Source organism: Pristis pectinata, chromosome 3 (genome assembly GCF_009764475.1).
Source record: "Pristis pectinata isolate sPriPec2 chromosome 3, sPriPec2.1.pri, whole genome shotgun sequence".
NCBI lineage: Eukaryota > Metazoa > Chordata > Chondrichthyes > Rhinopristiformes > Pristidae > Pristis > Pristis pectinata.
In genome coordinates this window covers 51,203,687-51,221,711 of record NC_067407.1, presented here as the reverse complement: position 1 = coordinate 51,221,711, position 18,025 = coordinate 51,203,687, and the positions used below count along the sequence as shown (strand labels likewise).

At 42.2% G+C, this 18,025-nt stretch overlaps 1 protein-coding gene across 6 annotated transcripts in view; it reads left to right on the top strand.

Annotated features, from left to right (window-relative positions):
• Positions 1-12,788: 12,788 nt before the first annotated feature.
• Positions 12,789-18,025, top strand: part of nek7 (NIMA-related kinase 7) — a 150,633-nt gene continuing 145,396 nt past the window's right edge. Inside the window, exons 1-2 of one of the 6 annotated variants that reach the window (XM_052012221.1) lie at positions 12,791-13,527; positions 14,729-14,801. The gene's annotated coding sequence lies outside the window, so the exon portion shown is untranslated. Of the gene's footprint in view, positions 13,528-13,976; positions 14,032-14,728; positions 14,802-18,025 lie in introns of those variants that run through there. The other 5 variants (XM_052012222.1, XM_052012220.1, XM_052012219.1 and 2 more) reach the window with 5 other exon arrangements.

Below are 18,025 nucleotides of genomic sequence, written 5' to 3'. Positions count from 1 at the left end.
AACACAATATTCCAAGTGTGGTCTAATCAGAGTCTTATAGAACTGCAATATTACCTCTCAGCTCTTGAACTCAATCCCCCATCTAATGAAGGCCAGCACACCATATGCCTTCTTAACTGTCCTATCCACTTGTGAGGCCACTTTGAGGGATCTATGTACTTGAACCCCAAGATCTCTCTGTTCCTCCACACTGCTAAGAATCCTGCCATTAACCATGTACTCTGCCTTCAAGTTCAATCTTCCGAAGCGTATCACTTCACACTTTTTCGGATTGAACTCCACCTGCCACTTCTCTGCCCAGCTCTGCATCTTGTCTAAGTCCTGTTGCAACCTACGACAACTTTCTGGACTATCTACTGCACCACCAACCTTTGTGTCATCTGCAAACTTACCAATCCATCCTTCCACTTCCTCATCCAAATCATTTATAAAAATCACAAAGAGCAGGGGTCCCAGAACAGATCCCTGCGGAACACCACTAGTCACCGACCACGAGGTCGAATACTCCCCTTCTACAACCACCCTCTGCCTTCTGTGAGCAAGCCAATTTTGAATCCACACAGCCAATTTTCCATGGATCCCAGACCTCATGGCTTTCTGAATGAGACTACCATGGGGAACCTTGTCAAACGCCTTGCTAAAATCCATAGATACCACATCCACCGCACTACCTTCATCAATTTGTCTTGTCACTTCCTCAAAAAACTCCCTTAGGCTCATGAGGCACGACCTGCTCCTCACAAAGCCATGTTGACTATCCCTAATAAGATGATGCTTCTTCAAAAGCTCATAAATCCTTTTCCCAAGAATCCTCTCCAATATTTGCCCACCACTGACATAAGACTCACTGGTCTATAATTCATTGGATAATCCCTTTTACCTTTCTTGAACAATGGAACAACGTTTACCATCTTCCAGTATCACCCCCATGGCCAGGGAGGACTCAAAGATCATTGTCAATGCTCCAGCAATCTCCTCCCTCACATCCCATAGCAACCTGGGGTATATCCTATCCGACCCCAGGGACTTATCAATCCTAGTGCTTTTTAGTAGCTCCAACACTGCTTCTTTCTTAACCTTGACATGCTCCAACACATTTGCCTGTTCTATGCTAACCTCACCTTCATCTAAGTCCCTGTCCCTGGTGAACACTGAAGCGAAGTATACATTCAGGACCTCCCCTACCTCCTTTGCCTCCAGGCACGTTTCCGCCTTTTTCCCTGAGCAGTCCTACCCTCACTCTTGTCATCCTCCTGTTCTTCATGTATGTGTAGAACACTTTAGGGTTTTCCTTTACTGTACTTGCCAAGGCCTTCTCATGTCCCCTTCTAGTTCTCCCTTCTTAAGCTCCTTCCTGGCTACCTTTTCACTTTCAAGAGCCATGTCTGATTTTTGCTTCCTAAACCTTAAATATGCTTTTTTCTTCCTCTTGACTGAAGCTTCCACCTCTCTTGTTAACCATGGTTCCTTCACCCTACCATCCTTTCCTTGTCTCAGCGGGACAAACCTATCAAGAAACCCATGCAAGTAGTCCCTAAACAACCTCCACATTTCTGTGGTGCATTTACCAGCGAACATCTGTTCCCATTTTACGCTCCCAAGTTCTTGCCTAATACCATCATAATTTGCCCTCCCCCAATTCCCATAATGTCTGCTCCTATCTTTGTCCATGACTATGCTAAAGGTCAGGGAGTTGTGGTCACCATCCCTGAAACGCTTACCTACCCAGAGGTCTTTCACCTGACCAGGTTCATTGGCTAATACCAAATCCAGCATGGCCTCTCCTCCAGTTGGTCTGTCTGCATGCTGTGTCAGGAATCTTTCCTGTACACATAATAAATTCTGCCCCATCTAAACCTTTTGCACTAAGGAAGTGCCAATCAATATTAGGTAAGTTGAAGTCACCCATGACAACAACCCTGTTATTTTTGCACCTTTCCAAAATCTGCCTACTTATCTGCTCCTCTGTGTCCCAATGGCTATTTGGGGGCCTAGAGAATACTCCCAATAGAGTGATCACTCCCTTCCTGTTTCTGACTTCCATCCACACTGACTCAATGGACGATCTCTCTTTGATGTCCTCCCTTCCTACAGCAGTGATATTATCTCTGATTAGCAATGCCACTCTCCCCACCCCTTCTACCTCCCTCCCTATGCCTTTTGAAACATCTAAACCCCGGAACCTCAAGCAGCCACTCCTGTCCTTGCGACAGCCAAGTCTCTGTAATGGCCACAACATTGTAATTCCATGTACTGATCCATGCTCTAAGTTCATCACCCTTATTCTTAACACTTCTCTCATTAAGGTAAACACATTTCAACCCATCTAACTGATTACATTTATGCCCTATCCTCTGCCTATCCTTCCTCACCTTCTCTGTACACATCTCATCTACTTCTACACCAACTGATCCATCATCTAATCACTCTGGTTCTCATCCCCCTGCCAAGCTAGTTTAAACTCTCCCCAACAGGTCTAGCAAACCTGCCCGCAAGGACCTTGGTCCCTCTCCAGTTAAGGTGTTACCCGTCCCTTTTGTACAGGTCATAACTACCCTGGAAGAGATCCCAATGATCCACAAATCTGAACCACGGCCCCCTGCACCAACTCTTTACCAACTCATTAGTCTGCAGTATCTTCCTACTCTTGCCCTCCCTGGCACATGGCACAGGCAGCAATCCAGAGATTATTACCCTTGAGGTCCTGCTTTTTTAGCTTCCTTCCTAACTCCCAATACTCGCTCTTCAGGACCTCATCCCTTATCTTACCTATGTCATTTGTGCCAATGTGCACCACGACTTCTAGCTGCTTACCCTCCCCCTTAAGAATGCTGTGCACTTGATTCGAGATGTCCCTGACCCTGGCATCTGGGAGGCAACATACCATCCGGGAGTCTCGTTCTTGTCCACAGAATGTCCTGTCTGTCCCCCTAACCAACGGATACCCTATCGCTATCACACTTCCTTTCCCTTCTGAGCCACAGAGACAGAATCTGTGCCAGAAACCCAGCTGCTGTGGCTCTTCACCGGTGACTCATCCCCCCCAAAAGCATCCAAAATGATATACTTGTTTTCAAGGGAAACGGTCACCAGGGTATCCTGTACTGACTGCCTATTCCTTTTCCCTCTCCTAATGGTCACCCAACTACCTACTCCAGATGTAACTGCCTGCTGGTAGCTCCTATCTATCGTCTCCTCAGCTCCCTGAATGATCTGGAGTTCATTCAGCTGCAGTTCCAGCTCCCTAACGTGGTCTGTAAGGAGCTGCAGCTGGACGCACTTCCTGCAGGTGAAGTCATCACGGATGCTGGAAGTCTCCCTCACTTCCCACGTCCTACAGGAGAAGCATATATCTGCCCTGACTGCCATTCGCACTGTTCTATACAGAGAAAATAACAATTAACAGCAAAAGAAAGAGAACCCCCAGAAGCCTCCACTCAGCTACTCCACCTCTTCACGCCGAAGCCTCTTTAGCCAAAGCCTCAGCTCCGCACTCTAACACTGGCCAACCCCCGCAATGGCCACTCCAAAATGGCCGCTTGGCTTGACCCTAACTTCTTTTTATTGGCTAATTAGCTCATCAACAGGCCTATCAACTCCCCACAGCAACAAGAACAAGAACAACGGGCCTACCTTTTCAAACTGCTTCCCACTCTCACTCTCACTTTTGCTCTAGTTCTCGCAGTACTTACCACAGCAATGAGACCTCCCACTCCCGTATTTGTACTACTCACCATAGCAACAAGAACAACAACAATGGGCCTACTTTTTCAGACATTGACCTGGAATGATTGACTTCGCAGAACCACAACCATCTTTGCTTCTGCGAGGTATGACTTCAATAATTGGAGTATTTTCCCCTTGATGCCCAATCACTTAAGTTTTACCAGAGCTCCTTGATGCCACAATGGGTCAGATTCTGCCTAAATGACAAAGGCAGTCACTCTCACCTCATGTTTCAGATTCAGCTCTTTGGTCCAGTTTTTCATAATTTTCATTCTAAACTTGATATTCAAACAAGGGAGCTAAAAATACATAATAAAAAGGGAAAGCAATATTCTTAAACATTAATTTCTTTGGCAGATCATAGGGTTACTCGAGACTGGAAAAACAAATTTTAAGAACGCAAAGTCATGACCAAATTCTTAACCATCAACAAAGAGCTTATTCTGGTTTCTGTTAATTATGGTGCGTCATCTGAAGGGAAAGCACTGGCATCCTGAAAAGGTATTTCCTCTACCGTCTTCTTTTGCTTCATAAGTACAGGTGGGAGGTTATTTTATTTCTTTTGGTAAAACTTTGCTTGTGGCAAGTGTTAAGACGATGGTTGGAAGGCCCCTATGTTTGACGGATAGTACTGATTGCTTTTGGAATACATGGTGAGAATGCATTGAATGCTGCCCTTTGGCTAAGACACTTGCTGAGAGTAAAGATCCATGAGATAAGGGACTGATGTTCATTGTGATTCTCATTCACTGCAAGAGGAAGGAGTTCTGAACAGGAAACACAAAGGTTTTTACTGTAGGTTTCCAGCCCCATCAGTCTGTGTAATTGATAAGGAGAGTGCCGTCATGTCAGAAAGCAGCCATCACAAGGACCGGAGACACAAGAAATTCTGCAGATGCTGGAATCTGGAGCAATACACAAAAAAAGTGGGAGGAACTCAGCAGGTCAGGCAGTATCCATGGAGGGAAATAAACAGTCAACGTTTCAGGCCGAGACCCTTCATCAGGACTGGAAAGGAAGAGGGCAGAAGCCAAAATAGGAAGGTGGTGGAGGGGGAGGAGCACACACAGGCAGGGGACAGGTGAGTTCAGGTGAGAGGGGGAAGGTAGTGGGTGGGGGAGGGGGAGAAGATGTAATAAGCTGAGAGGTGATAGGTAGAAGAGGCAAAGGGCTGAAGAAGAAGGAATCTGGCTGGAGAGGGCAGTGGACCATGGAATAAAGGATGGGGGAGGGGAGGAGAGGAGCTCCCCCCCCCCCCACCTTCTTATTCTTGCTTCTGCCCTCTTCCTTTCCAGTCCTGACAAAGGGTCTCAGCCGGAAACGTCGTCTGTTTATTTCTCTCCGTGGATGCTGCCTGACCTGCTGAGTTCCTCCAGCACTTTTTGTGTATTGTTGCAAAAGAAGGGCCTACCATGCAAAAAGGCAGGCATGGAGGACGAGAGAAATTCTAGTTATGGGTTCAAGCAGGGATGTGTGTGAGAGATCTCAGTGTGGGGTATCTGTCGAATGAGATAGAACTTGGTCACAGGGTTAGATGGTGGTTCGGATGTAGATAGTAGTCAGAGGGCATGGATGGTGAATAGGTTGCATATGCAGTGAGAGGTGTGGTTTTTTGTTATGAAGGATAATGCATGATTGGGAATAGAATGTGTTTGTGGGTGAGGAAAATTGTGATCAGAAGGTATATTGTGGTTGTGGTGCAGATCATTGACATGGGGCTGGGAGGGTGGAGATGGCACTTGGTCAGTGGGTTTGTTATGTTGGGGGCTGAAATGATGTTCAGGAGCAGATCCAATCACAGTTGCAAGACAGGCAGGAGGCAGAGCGATGATAATTTAGTCTGTATACTTTTGGGTCTGTTGGAAAATTTTCTGCTCATCCTGGCATCTCCAGCAGTAAAGAAACTATTCCATTGGATACAATCCTTCTCACCTTATTTTCCCGGTTGGCTTTTGCAAAGCCTGGGAAGCTAAACCAGCTTGGGTTAAAATTAAAAACATTATTAAAATGAAGGCACACAGCTGTTGTAAAGCCACAAGATGTGATGTTTTGCTGCTGTTTACAGTGCGGAGTAGCAAGCCTCCTGTAGGAATATTGGTTGCCTGCTCCCTTATCCAATCTCCATTAGATCTCTGTTTGTGGGCTTGCAGAGGGTTGAGTTCCTGTTTCAGATTTTTAATGTCCCTGAGCCAAAGCAACTTGGTTCTTCTGATTACAACACTCTGAAAATATACACAGTGATTCAGGATAACTTAAATAACATCTATCCACAACTGCTACTTCCTATGCTATTTCAATAATTATTATAGAAATTTCCAATGCAAATACATACACTGGAATTCTGTACACAAACATTTATGTTGATTTATGAAGGGTAAAGATGAAGCAAATATTTTAGTCACATTGCAGTTTGTTGATGAATCAATCAAATTAACAATGCTTTCTAAAAATGTTTGCATTTGTTTTGTTTTAACTGTAATTTATATTGAATAAATAATGTATTATACAAAATGTTTGTACAAAAAATATAAAGTCATGAAATGCAATCTTAACGTTGCGTGTCAATTTGCTACTCCACAGTATAAACAGCAGCAAAACGTCACATCTTGTGACACCTCCTGCCCGGAATTGTTTGGAAACTTAAACCTTTTTATTTGAATGCATTATTTGAATACTTGTTGAACCTGGGAATCTAGTATGTGCATTAGACTATGGTAATTTGCTTTCTCTTTGACACTCAAATGCAATTGTTCCAATCAACAAGACAAAATTTCTGACATGACAGATCTTGTTACTGCATTCTCAGTTCCAGTTTCATAATGATGATCATTAACATAGCACCTTTCATGACTTCAGGATACCTCAAAGCACTTTTGAAGTGTAGGGCATGTGACAGGAAAGTTACACACAACAAACTCTCATAAAGAGCATTGGAATTTCTCTTTTAATGTATTCATGGAATATGGGCCTCTCTGGGAAGACTAGCATTTAATGTCCATTCCTAAATTTCCTTAAGACAGTGGTCATTGTAGTATATTGAGTACTTGTACACTTGAAGAAAATATGTGCATCATGTGGTATAATTTTCAATGCATTGTTGTATCAGCCACTGTTGTCAGTTGGTTGTTGATTGCTATTCAATAAAGAATATTTGATTAGAGGCTCTACCCTTCTTAGTCATCTTACTCAAATAGATATAGATGCTACATTGGCAATGAGATCATTGCTGGGCAAGTAACAAATGAGCAATCAAAGACAAGGGAAAAACAACAGGGTCCTCTACATAGAATGATGATAATGGTAGACAATGGATATCAGAATCAGAATCAGATTTATTATCACTGACATACAGCAAATAAAGTAAAAATAAAATAAACCATCCAGGGACCAAAACAGTCTTTCTAGGTGAAGGAGCAATTCGCTAGCACTTCTTCCAGTCTAGCGTACTGCATTTGATGTTCACAGCGTGCCCCCCTCTGCATGGGAAAACACAAATACAGGTTGGGCGACCACTTCGCAGAGCATCTGCATTCAGTCCACAGGGCAATCCTGAGCTTCCCATTGCCTGCCACTTTAATTCTCTATCTCACTCCCACTCTGACCTTTCTGTGGCATCCTGTAACTGTTACAACGAGTCCCAACACAAGCTTGGGAAACAGTACCTCATCTTCCATCTGGGTGCATTACAGCCTTCTGTACTTAACATTGAAGTCTACAACTTCAGTTAACTTGATTTCTGTCCGTATCAGTTGTCTGTCTGTGATATTGGCTCAGTTAATTTCTTCCCCACCTCCTCCCCATCCAATCATGCAAACATGCACATACACCCTTTTTGCTTTATCCCCCTCTGGAAGTGGATGCCTGCCGGACGTGTCTTATTGTTCTGCATTTCACAACTCCTACATTATTTTGTCTGTGTTCTTTTGTCCATGTTTTCACTCTCTGACTGTTCCCATTCACTCATAGACCAGATAACCTTGCTTAGAGCTTATCCCTCTTGGTCACCCCAGTTTTACTCTGTCAGAGACATTCCTCCCTCCACCATTCCCCCTCCAGCTTAACAAGTTTCTTTTGCCTCATTCCCAGATGATGAAGGGTCTTTGACCTGAAACATTAACCCTGCTTATCTTCCCATAGATGCCCCTTTACCTGTTGATCATTTCCAGCATTTTCTGTTTTTATTTTAGATTTCCAGCATCTGTAGTTTTTGTTTTTGATTTTCAGATATGGTAGATATGTTGGTAAGATGGAAAAGTATGAGAGGTTGTAGCTGCTCGCTCCGTACACAGAAAAAGGTGAAGATCTTCAGGAGAGCAAATGATATTGTTGAAACCCGAGAGGAAGGCAGAGAACAGAGTAGATGCGAAGAGGAAGCAAGTGCAATTACTTGGAATAAGACCAGATATGCATGCACTGCTAGTGAGTCTGTTGCCATCATGAACAACAGGTGTGGCCTAGATTGCAGGAGTTTTGACAGGACATTTTAATCCAGCATCAGCAGACAATTTTGTGAGTTGCATGTGTTCTGTGTGCAACCAGTAACCAGAAGGCACTGGGTGATTGTATCATCAGTTAAAGAAGCTGCCTGTGGGGTGTGCCAGGACGGTAATGATAGTGTAGCTTTCTTTGCAGTCAGGTCGCATGGATGTATAAACTTCTTCAACAGGAAAAAAGTAGACCACATGAATGGGAGAGGTGGGAAGGCTGTGACTCACAGGGATGGAAAAGGTGGGAGACCTTAAATGGCTGTTGCAGCCTCTTAGAGCTTCTTCAAGCTGTTTTTAATAACCACCCAATAGGGCAATGTTGAATACACAAGCAGATTCCTCAAGAAAGCAATTGCTGTGAAGGGCAGTAATCTCTGTTTTCCTTGGACACAAGAGGGCAAAGCGAAAGAACATTCCCGAAGGGATAATGTTCATGTGCTGGAATTGAAGATCAAACAGCTGGAAATGGGATTACTCAATGCAGGAAGTTACCAACAATGTATTGGAAGGCTCCTTTGATGATACCATGAGAGCATGCCTCTTGACACTGATACAAGCTGGTTGGTTGTAGGGCAAGAATTGTATGAACAATATCTGAAGTACTTCCTGTTAAGCAATTATGCAGGGCGAATGTCCAGGTGAAACGAGAGATAGATTGCTGGGTTATCAGTGGAGATGGATGGGTCCAGTTGCTCATCATAGTAATTACTATAACTACTAGGTATTGGTATTGGTTTATTATTGTCACTTCTACAGAGGTACAGTGAAAAACTTGTCTTGCATACCGTTCATAGAGATCAATTCATTACACAGTGCAGATACATAGAGTTAGTACAGAGTGCATTGAGATAGTACAGGTAAAAAAATGATGGGCATTGATTGGATTGAGTCATTTGGGTTGACGAACAGTATCCTTCAAAGAATTGCTGTGTTGCAGAGTAACAAGGTCCATGAACTGCTCAAGCTGATGGCACAAGGTGTCAGGAAGTTTAGAGCTCACAGTTGCAGCCAAACCAGGACAATAACTACAACTCTAACAAGGTGACCATGGAGAATGAGAAGTTGGTAGCCATTGTTTGACCATCTGAGAAGGTGAGAGACAGTAAACCTGGGAAAGAGAACATGGTGTAGACTGCTAATTCTCTCCATGGAAGTGAACACGGTGCCAAAAGGGCAGGGATGCACGGATACCGGGATGCATGGACACCGAGGAAAGCCCATTTGAAGAAGAGTGTCTGGTTTGGGTCATGAGCTGAGAGAAATCAACAAATGTGAGGTTAACCAGAAGTGGAGCCAATGCATACAAGGGTGGTGGGCACAAGATCCAATAAGTGGGGAGCCAAGGGCTGCAGTGGAAATGCACACTAGTGCATGGTAAGGTGACACTCCCAGTCGTGAAGTTGCAGTGTGAATTGAGAACAGAATGAAGAATGTACCTTCTGTGACATTAAAAGACCTGTAAGAGTGTTCATTGAAACCTGGGGTTTTGCAGTATTGACAGTGTAGTCTTGGAAGAGCTGTGCACATATTTACTGCACCACAGTGCAGCAGGTAAATGGCAGTGAGAGACTTGGGCAGAAGGTGTACATGCTGGAAGTCTCTACGGGGACGATTAATGTGGTTGCAATACAAGCCTACAGGGAGAAACAACAAGCAGGGTCAAGAAGCAGGTCAGAGTGAAACGTCCTGGTGATGGAAATCTCTGCTTTCAGTCCTTAGCAATTTCAGCTTCTTTGGGAAAGGGGATAACTGAAGGCAGCTGGGTCCCTCCTGAAAAGGTGGGAGATGGGGTGGTGGGTTCTAGGAAGGATTTTCCTTGGATAACATTATGGTTTTTTGTGTGCAAACTGTTTTGAACTAAACTGATTACAGATAAGCTGCTAGGTACAGATGTCACTGTATAACACTGTGATAGAGTACTGGTTGGGGAAAGTCTGTCACTGTGTAACATTGAGGTTTAGCTTGTTGAAGTCAGGTTTGTCCCTGTGTGACACTGGGGTACAACACTGCTGGGCACACGTTTGTCACTGTGTAACAATAGGGTGCAATACTGGTGGATACAGATTTGTCACTGTATAACACTAGGGTACAGTACTGATGACCACAGTCTGGACTAATGCCCACCAGTTTTGCTTGGGTAAACAGGAAGCAGGGAATAGTTGTGAAAGTTTTTTCCTCAGTCAGGAGGGAAGTGGTCACCAGCAGGACCACTACGACGATTAATGATTTGGACTCGGGTTTCCCACATTTGCAGGTGACACAAGACTAAGAGGAATAGTTAACTGTGAGAAGGATCGTGAAAGACAAAGACAATGTAGACAGGCTAGTGGAATGGGTGGCAGATGTAATTTAATGCAGAGTAATACAAGGTGTTACATATTAGAACAAAGGGCAAATATGAAAAGTGTACAAAAACAGAGCGATCTGGGTGTGTATGTACTCATTTTATTGAAAGTGGCAGGACAGGTTCAGAAAGAGGTTAAAAGAAGTTTACAGGATCCTGGGGTTTATAGGTAGAAGTATAGAGTACAAGAGGAAATTGCAAGGAGAACTGATAAAGCTATTTGCAATCATGAAGGATATTCACGGGGAGCTGAAGTGAGGGCTGCAGTGAAACAAAATGAAGCCAAGAATGTGAGAATCATTCAATACCAATACCAAAAAAATACTAAGTTAGTGATTGTTATCATTGGGCTTGTTAGAAGGGAATGCTTCAGAAACAATGTTTAAGTTACTGTCATTGTTAACGGATTTGTTGATCAACATTAAGCTTTAGGTTTACAGTTGAAAATGCTTGTGATATGGAATATTCATGGTTATGTCTCAGTAAAGTAACTCAATTACAGGATGTGAAATTTGTCATTCATTGGATTTATCAGTGTTCGTGACACAAGCTATAACATTGTCACGTTAATTTATTTGTGTTGAATTGAGACGATAAGAAAACGTGCAGATTTATGTTCAGCTGTGAACATAATGTTCACAGTAAATAGATGTTGACCATGTGTTTTGTAAATAATTGGTTACTTGTATATTGTATGTAAGTAGTATAACATATGTAGTTACTATTGTTATGGGTTTGGTACTTTTTATTTGGTAGGTCATCTATACTTGAAGGTAATGTATTATATTGGGTGTGTACACGCTATTAAGAACTATGTGTACCATTAGGTTTATTGTATCAATGACTGTTGTTCATTGGGTGTGGTTGCAATCAATAAAAGATTTTTGGTTACTTGCCCAAATTTCTAAAAATTTTTTTGGGATTGCGCCACTGCTGGCAAGATCAGTACTTATTTCCATAAGTCAGTCGGTGCAAGTTTCACAGCCTTTGACCTGCTCATGTAGCTGTGGTATTTATATTGCTGGTCCATTGAGCTTACTATGAATGATGACTACCAAAATATTGATGTTGGGAAACTTGGCAAAGTTAATGTCATTGAATGTCAAGGGTAGGTGATTAGACTCTCTTTTGTTTGAGATGGCCGTTGCCTGGCACCTTTTGTATTGTGCATTTTACTTGCCAGTTATCACACCATGCCTTGGTCTTTCAGTAAGCATGGAATGCTTCATTTACTGAGGAGTTGCAATTGGAATTGAACATTGTGCGATCATCAGAAAACATCCCCACTTCTGACCTTGTGATGGAAGGAAGCCCGTTGATGAAGGAGCTGAAGATGGTTGGGCCTAGAACACTGCCCTGATGAGCTCGTGAGGCAATGCCCTGAGCTGGGAATGATTGACCTCCAACAACCACATACCTTTACTGTGAGGTATGAATGCATCCATTAGAGTGTCTTCCCTTTGATGCCCATTGACTTCATTTTTAATGGCCAGTTACAAATTGCAATGTTCATGTCCTTGTGACCAGGTATTGTTTTTAATTAAAGGATACAACAAGGTTAACAGCCCTGCCCTTATTTGAAGCAGTGTCATGAAATACTTTTTACACTCTTGTAAAGGCACATGGAGCCTTGGTTTAACACTTCATTTAAAAGTCCAGTGTTCCTGCATAATATAGTATTACCTATATTTTATGCTGGAGTGTGACTTGAAGTTGCAATCTGAGAATGCCACCCATTGAATTCTGGCTGAAACGGTATTGTAAGAAACATGCATTCAAAATAAGCTAACTATTTCACGATCACAAAACACTGTGAAAAGAATTAGTACTGCAATGTGGAATCTTAGTTTGCTGTAAAGGTTTTGGTGATTCATTGCTACATTGGGCAGCATAGGAAATAACTAAGTAATAGTGTAATATTGATGATCTTTGTAACTTACCGAAAATTTAAGAGGCAGATGTGATATGAAGGTTGTAATATACTAGTAGCTTACACAAATAAATTCACTACAAACAGTATGTCCGGTTTTAGTTACAGCGAAGGGAGATTTATGACCTCACTTAAACTGGGTGGTCAGTGAGGGCACAAGTAATTTTATGTGTTTCGGTTATTTCAGTGACTTTTTGGATGTTTCTCTGAAAAAGCAGTAAATAATATGGTCTGTGAAGTCTCCCACTTTCATGTTTATTTTAGTTAAAAGTCCATTTCTTGCAGCAAATTTCAACTGGAGTCATAAAGAGAATCAAAATAAATCTTCTAATTCAATCGGTTTGACATGTTGTCATGGCTGTTTATCATTCTCTTCTGAATCATACACAATCACCACGTTTCAGTGACGTTGAGATTTGGGATGGGAGATAGTATTGACTTTTACCTACACACCAAAGAGTGTGGCAATTTGTTACACGGCTGGGAAGATTGGCAAAGCTCTATTGAACGAGAAGGGGGGAGGGGGGAAACAGCGCAGCCGAGCACCAGCACATGCATGATCTGCTCAGCAATTCCCGCCTCCAGGAACTGAGCAAACGGTGATTGGCGGCAAGAGATCTTGTATTGCACGGTGGCGGGTAAAATGCATGGCTGCAAATATGACAGCTTGAAGAAGTTTCGGGTGATTTTACAGATGCAATGAATAACCCGGGGGTGACAGCGGCCAGAAGTTGTGCATGTGTATATATATACATACACACACACACACCTCGGCTGCAGCAGCCCAGCCCCGCCCCGCCTGCGAGCGCCGGGGAATGCTGGGACGCTCAGACCGATGGCGGCGCGGACGCGGCGGGAGTGCGGCGCGTGATTGCTGCACTGACATCAGCGCGCGAGCATCCGGTCGCCAGCCCGAGCCCCGGCCTCGCGCGCGCACTCCGTCAGTCAACCGGCGCAACCGGGTGGCCCGAGGCCGGACACACCGGACGAGCAACGGCGGCGCCGTCGTCGGCCGCCCAGCCAAGCCCTGCTACTTCCTGGTAAGGACATTGCGGAGGGCGTCCGGTCCCCTCCCCCCCGGGGAGGAGTAGGGGGAACTGTCATCGCTTTCCCCGCTCTCGACCGGCGGCTCCTTCTTTCTGATTTATTTCAACGCTGCTCCGGCCTTTCTTGGTTTTGACCGACGGACCGCCTCGTCAGAAGGCCGAGTGGCCTTCGACGCACCGCTCGCCGGCCTCGACGCTGAGCTGCTCCTGGCCGCGGCCGGTACTCCAGCCTGCAGTTGTCACGGTCTCCAAGTACCGTCAACGGAGGAGGCAGTGCCAGCCGAGTGGCGACCAAACCGCTTGCACCAATTGTTCCGCCCCCCTCTTCCCCGCCCATTGGCTCTCCAGCGGGCCTTCTCAACCACCTGGCGTTCTGATTTGCTGCCGGGCACGTCAGTCGGCGAACTGGCCAGTGCTTTTCAGCAATTAAGTTGCTGTGATTCATAAGGACAAAGTTGTCACAGGAACAGTTTTGGAAACACAAACTCGAGCAAGCAGGTAGGGCAAGTAATTAGGAAGGCCATTGCAATGTTGGTCTGTATTGTAAGGGATCCAGATATGAAAGTAGAGCAGTTTTGATGCAGCTTCAGAAGGTACTGGCCCGATTGCATCAGGAGTACTGCATAGAGTTCTGGTTTCCATATTTAAGGAAGGATATACTTGCTTTGCAGACGGTGCGGAGAATGTTGATTACTCGATGAAGGTGTTGAAGATCAAAGAAATATTGGGTAGATTTGGCCTATACTTTAGTTTAGAAGAATAAGAGATCTTGTTAAAACATGTAAGTTTCTGTGGGTGGGGGTGAGTGTTGACGAGGATGGTATTGAGAATATTGTAGGTGGTGGGAGTTGGGGGGAGGGGTAGGTTTAGGACCAAGTCACAGAGTTTCAGAATGAGGGATTATCCATTTTGGTTGCAGATGAGGAATTTCTTTGGTGGGTTGTGATTCCTAGGAACTTTCTAATCCAGAGAGTTGTGGAGATGGTCATTGAATATACTTAAGGTATAAATTGAAAGACATATGAATTAAAATGGAACTGTCAGGTTTGAGGAAAGAGTAGAAAGGTGGTATGGAGACCTACAAAAAGTTCTTCCATCAAGGGGTTGATAGGTTCACTTCTGCTTCTGTTTCTTATATGTGAAACTTCGTTGTTAGGATGAGTAAAGTTTTATTTTGTGAAACATTATCTTGCAGTACTGGAAGAAGGTTGGATGACAGTCATCTGTCAAGAACAATGGAGGGTGGGGGAAAAGCTTATCTTAACTGGGTAGGTGATTCAGATTCTTTAACACCTATAGCCCATGGAACATTTCATTTATTTCTGCACAATTTTTTAACATTAAGTGTACATGCATCAGCATAATGCATTCATCAGTTCAAAAGGAACTTATTTGGAAACAGTCAGCATTAAAACTTTAAAAAAAATTGGAAACAAGCAATTTATAGCCAATTATTTTATTCTTTGGGTAGATTGTTTCTGTGTACTGTATAATTTTTGATACATTTAGGATGTGCATTACAGTAGCTGCATGATATTATCTTACAGAATTTGTACCAAACGTAATGTATGGCTTTTTCTTCAGTTATTGGGAAACTTAAGATCGTAGTATTTGAAAACAAGGTAATGAGGCTTTTAAGTTTTGCCTGCACGTTTGTCCTTGGTCTTCTGTGAGATTGATTAAATTTTAAACATTCTTAAACTGCACCATGAACCACACAACTATCCCCAAACCCCCTCCCAGTTTGTTTTGAGGATTGTTAATTATGAATTGTTATGGCATGGAGGAGACCATTCAGCTGAAGTCCATCACTGCTCTTAATAGAGGAACTTCTTGGTCCCATTCACTTTTTCCACATAGGCACGGACTATTCTCTCAAAACCCTATCCAATTCCTATTTTTTAACTCCAAATTTATTCTATCGTCAGCACCCCTGCAAGCAGAAAATTCCAGATCTTGCATGCCCCTTGTCTTTTTTTTTCCCAAACTTTTTTTATATATATATACCCTGCACCTTGAACCTGGTGCTACAATAACTTGTCTCTAGTTAATGTATCAAAGTCAGTCATGAGTTCATGCACCTTTCAAGTCTTTTCTCAATTTTCTTTGGTCCATTGAGAGAGATTCCATCTTCTCCAGTTTAACCTTTTTAGCTGAAATCCCTCATTTCTATGACCAGTCTAATAAGCCTTTTCAGCACCCTCTCTAGGATCTTTCTTAAACTATGTGGTATGAATTGGAAGCAATACTCCAGTTGCACCTGACATGTACTCTTTATAGTTTCAATGCAATTTCACTGCTTTTGTATCCTGCCTCTCAGAATTTGATGTATTTTGCTACCACTCTGTCAAAGATTTGTATACATACATCCGCTGTCCTTGCAGAGATAAGAATGGAAAAACACAAACACAGCAACAGGCCTTTCAGCCCATGTCTCTGCTATGCCATCTTTTATCTCTGTGCCACTTTTCTGGTTGTACCTCATAGATTTGGTTCCCTGAATATCCATAAACCTCTCAAACCATATCTGTGTAGAATTATATCAGTGTAGTAATTTCTTCTCCATCCTGAATGGCTGACCCTTCACATTGAGACTGTGATTCCTGGTTCAAGACACCCAGCCAGGGAAAACAGCATCTTTGAAACATACTGACTTGACAGGGTAGATGCAATGAATTCACCTTGCTTAATCTCTCTTTGTAGGACAACTCCCCTTCCCAATCCTGATTAAACCCCAGGAATAAATTTGGTGAACCTTATTTGTATTTCCTCAATTGCAAGTTTATCCTTTTTTGGTTTGGAAGAGCAGACCTGAACACTCTTCCATAAGCAGTCTCAGTGGAGCCTATATAATTGGAGCAACATAAAATTTAACTTGCTAATTCCTTGCTGATATTGCAAGTTAACTTGCACTGATTTGTATTTAAAGAGAACCAGCTCTCTCAGAACACCAACGCCTTTCAATCTCTCCGTATTTTAAAATTGCACTCTTTTTTTTCGATTCTACCAAGGTGGGTTATCTAGCATTTTTCCATATTGTCTTTGCCCATTTACTTAATCTGTTTATGTCTGAAGCCTTACAATCCTTTCTTTTTCAATCTTTTTATTAGTTTTCAAATTAATACAGATTAATATATAACATCAATGTTTGTACATGTAATACAAAGAGATCAAGAGAACAATCATGGCATAGATAATCATAAAGAATAATAAAATATAAAAAAAATCTGTAGATCTCACGATCTCTTAGTAAATGAATATGATATAAAAGAAAGGAAAGAAAGAATTATTGTGTATATAAAAGAAAAAAAATCCCCAAATCAATAAAAAAAAATAAACAATATATCAAACCAAACTAAAAAGAAAAATTTCAAAAAAAGACAAAAAAGACTGGACTGAAATTTCTCAATAAAAACAGAACAATATTATGTCGTCAAATCCATTCCTCTAAATTGGAAAGTTATTGAAAAAGGATCTATATCATATGAAAATATTGAATAAATGGACTCCAAATATCTTCAAATTTAAGCAAAGGATCAACAGTGCCACTCCTAATTTTTTCCAAGTTTAAACATGATATAGTTTGAGAAACCATTGAAAAGTAATAGGGGGTATTGGATCCTTCCATTTAAGCAAAATAGATCGTTTGGCCATTAATGTAACAAAGGCAATCATACTGTAAGTGGAAGCAGATAAATGGCCAGACTCTATCCTTGGTAATCCAAAAATTGCAGTGATAGGGTGAGGTTGTAAATCAATATTCAATACAGTTGAGATAATGTTTAAAAATGTCTTTCCAATATTTTTCCAAAAGAGGACAGGACCAAAACATATGTGTCAGAGAAGCCACATTCGATTTACATCTGTCACATATAGGATTTATATGGCGATTAAAAACGGGCTGAAGCCTCACAATCCATGCTAGCAAACTCGGCTTTGCATCATCAATATACGTGGATATATAAAACTTAGTTTTCTTATACAGATTATTGATGTAGATTTTTAACTTGGGGCCCCACATTAAACCTTGCGACACCCCACAAGTTACAGCCTCCAAAGTGAAAATTACTCTTTTATTCCCACTGTTTCTTTTTCATTAACTAATCCTCAGTCCATGCTGGTATATTATTCCCAGCTGTGTGTACTCTAATTTTATTTAATATTTTGCTTTTCTTATGTGACATGTTATCAAAGACCTTCTGAAAGTCCAAATACGATACATCACTTATTTCCCTTTACCTATTATGTTGGTTATAACCTCAAAATATCTAACATTTGTCAAACACTTTCCTTTTGTAAATGTTGACGTATTTACTGTTTCCGACTCTATTACTTAAGTGCCCTGCTACTATTGATTTGAGCATTTTCCCTTACAAATGATGTCGTGCTAACTCATTTGTGGTTTTGTTTTTCCTCTCTCCCTCCTTTCTTAAATAGGTAGTGTTAAATGTAATCATATTCGGTTACTTTACACTGTGCCATTGAGCTTGTG